This window comes from Tauraco erythrolophus, chromosome 4, assembly GCF_009769465.1.
Source record: "Tauraco erythrolophus isolate bTauEry1 chromosome 4, bTauEry1.pri, whole genome shotgun sequence".
Taxonomy (NCBI): Eukaryota; Metazoa; Chordata; class Aves; order Musophagiformes; family Musophagidae; genus Tauraco; species Tauraco erythrolophus.
In genome coordinates, this window is record NC_141468.1 from 68400173 (window position 1) to 68403488 (window position 3316).

Sequence of the window (3316 nt, forward strand, 5' to 3'; positions counted from 1 at the left end):
GAAAAATCCAAACATTTCTAAAGCAAATTGCCTAATTTTTGTGAACAAGTTATATGAGCTCTGCGTCTCTATTGATAATAGAGGTGCTTCTACTTCCAGAGCATGGCAAAACAGCTGAACATTTATGTCATCCTTTCTTACCAGCACTCTCTATCTCTCTATTTGCATAATATCTTAAGGAGACAGGCCCGATCACAAATCCCTGAGGCTGTAAAAGAGAACTGGGGACTTCAAGCCTGATTCTGAATCATGTTTTCCTGCTTCTGCATCACTTGTGTGAAAGGAATAAACTCTTCTGTGTCCCTTAACAGGGATGCTCCAAGGACTGGAGCTGAACAAATCCATCCAGCACCACCTTGTTGCAGCAAACAGCAAATAATGCCAGCAGTTGGAGCACACTGGTTTGGCAATCACTCGTGGGAATGTGGATCCACAGCAGCTTAGGGGCAGGCTGGCAGCTGGACAAAGCTGGCTGGTATATGGCAAGGGAAACTGAAAACTTCAGCCACAAAACTATGGGACACAAGTATCTCTGTCTCCTCTACTTGCACACACAGCTCAGCACCTGCAAAGCAGCCTTATATTACAGTCCACATGCCCTTTAAGCCTTCAGTGTAAACACTGATGACCCATTTGTGTTTTCTTCCCACAATGTGCTTTACAAACATATGGTGGGCAAATGCTATTAAGGGAGCTCCTGATTTTCCAGATCTGTTTCTTCTTGACTCCCTGAAGCATCACTTGCCAAAAGAGCCTGGAACCAGGACAACTCATCAATCTCATACAGTCAGTGACACCAGGTTTGCAAAGAAAACAAGAAAGATCACTACAGCAAGTATTCATTAGTAGCAGTCACCATCCAGAGAAATACCTCCCAGCCACTCTCCTCACCCCACAACAGGACTGTCCAGCAGTCAGAGTTTGCTCATCAGTAAGTATCCCATGGAAAAGAATTGCAAATAGTTCTGAATATCCAATCATTCCCTATGCCGTACATACCTTCCTGTAGCTTACAAATTGGCAATTGAAACCTCTGCCTCCCCAACAGACAATAAAGTCTTTCTGAGTTTCTTTCCCTCCTCCCATTACTGTGTGTAGTGTAGGAAAAGAGATTTATTCCTTGGGAATGTGCTTGGACTTCCCAGGTTAATTTAACAGAGACTGTCAAAGTAATAATAAAAATATTCTACATAAAACTAATTGGTTTTGCAGTGTATTGATTTCAGCAGCAGATTTACTATTTAGCAACTTGCAGCATGGGTAACAATACACAAGAAAAGGGGGAACAGCCTTTCCTTCTGACGGGCAGGAGGAGGTAATAAATAGGATCAAGAGTGCCATCTTTTTCCAGAATTCACATGGGAAGGAGCACTCTGCCTCAAGGCAGTTCTTTGGGTTTAGGGCAGATTCCCTCCTTCAGTATTGCTTAAGATGCAGGCGTAGGTTGCCTGCTCCTAAAGGAGGAAGAGAGGAAAGACACAGTTTGCATCTCGTTACTTCAGACTGAATCATATTTATAGAAAGCCCTTCTCTCAAGGGGTAAAGAGCCATTACCTCTAAATGGCACCTTTTATCCACCCTTTGACCTTATAGATTATAAAAAAATGATGGATTTTTTTTTCATGTAAAATAAAACATTTAAAACATTTTTTAGTATTTTAGATATTCTTTTTAGTTTCTCTGAAACAACTGGCAAAGCAGATACAGACATAATTTCACTGGCTGTATTGGCCAATCCGAAATCTTCACATTAACTATATTTTCACTTTCAGAATTAATTGCTAAACTTGCCTGAAGAGTCTCAAGGTGCTGTTGTTTGATGGAAGTTTCAAGATATAGAAACGTTACACAGTCTTAGCTACATTTACCAATTCCAGGAAGAATTCATGCTGCACATCAAATTCCTCTGCCCTTCTACCTTTGCAAGTTCTCCAGGACTCAGTGCCACAGAAGCATCCCAGTTTAGTCTGGGAGCTCAGTTTGCGTCTGACTAGCAGAGTGTGGGGAGATGACAGACAAGTAAGGTTTGGGAGGATGGAAAATCCTACATGTGTGGCTTCTGGTGAGATATAGGGCAAATGGATGTCTGTCTGCTGGTTGTGCATGCAACCAGACAATGGATTCAGTCCTAAATCTCCAGTACTTTCTGCTCCACAAAGAGCATTAATAATGACAGAGTTGTAGAAATTTTTCTCCCCTAAAAGACTGGAGTAGAAAGCCTAAAAATTCGCAATTTGAGTCTGAATCCTACTGTTACTGAAGGCTCATGAATCAATAGAGACCAGCCAGTACCTTATCAATAAGTGACATTCATGGATCAGGATGGAAGAAACATGAAAGACAAAAGATACTGTTTAGAAAACAATGATTATTTATTTATCATCAGTACTAGGGCCTTGAAACAATAACAAACTGTTCAGCAACTTTTAAAAGCTCTTTCTGTATGTTTGTGTGCATGTCAGAAAGAGAAGGCTGTTGATTTTCTCAAATGTTCTGACTGGGTTTTGGATAATGGGTGGAGCAACTACTATGTTCTACAGTCCTAATTGGTGAATTAGAGTTGCCTGAAGCTTTTTAACAAGTTTTTATCTTGAGATCAAGTATAATCTGTGTTGGAATTGCTGCCCTGTGAAGTCCAAGCTCAGGGCAAAGTAGGGTAAAGGTAGATACAAAGCGGAAGCCAAATATATAGTAAAGAGACAAAATCTGGAGAAGCTGCAGATGGTTTAATTTTTTCTTTCTTTTTACTTTTTTTTTTTTTTTAAGAAGGAATACCTTCAGGTTTGCTTTTGCACACTGAACAATAAATTGTTGGTTTCAATAATTTTCCAGCAGAAAAGAAACTTGTATTTGAGACATTCAGACTATAAAACAGAAGGAAAAGCAGCAGCCCGAAACACATCTCATCTGGTTTATGAAAAAAGGAATTACGTTGCTGAATGATGGAAGAAAACTTTCCAAAGCATAAGGATAAAGATGCAACACAGCTACACCTGTGATTCTGAATTAAAAAGAAAAATTGTCAAAAGATCACTATGCTCCAGCTTGCAAACTTCTGCATGTTGTGGTGTGATAATAATTTGGATGTGCTGGTGAGCCCTACATAAACTGAATGGCTTTTTAATAGAAAAATATTTTCAAAACAACAGATTGAAGAATAAATAAATTAAGAAAGCTATTTTAGGTGGGTGGAGATAAGAAATGAGGCAGTGAGAGACCTTTCAGAGAAACCTAGGCACAGGTGAAGGAAAACGTGGAGTGGAAGTTGGAGTATTGGAGGAACCTGGAGAAGAAAGCCACCAGAAAGTAAGAGAGT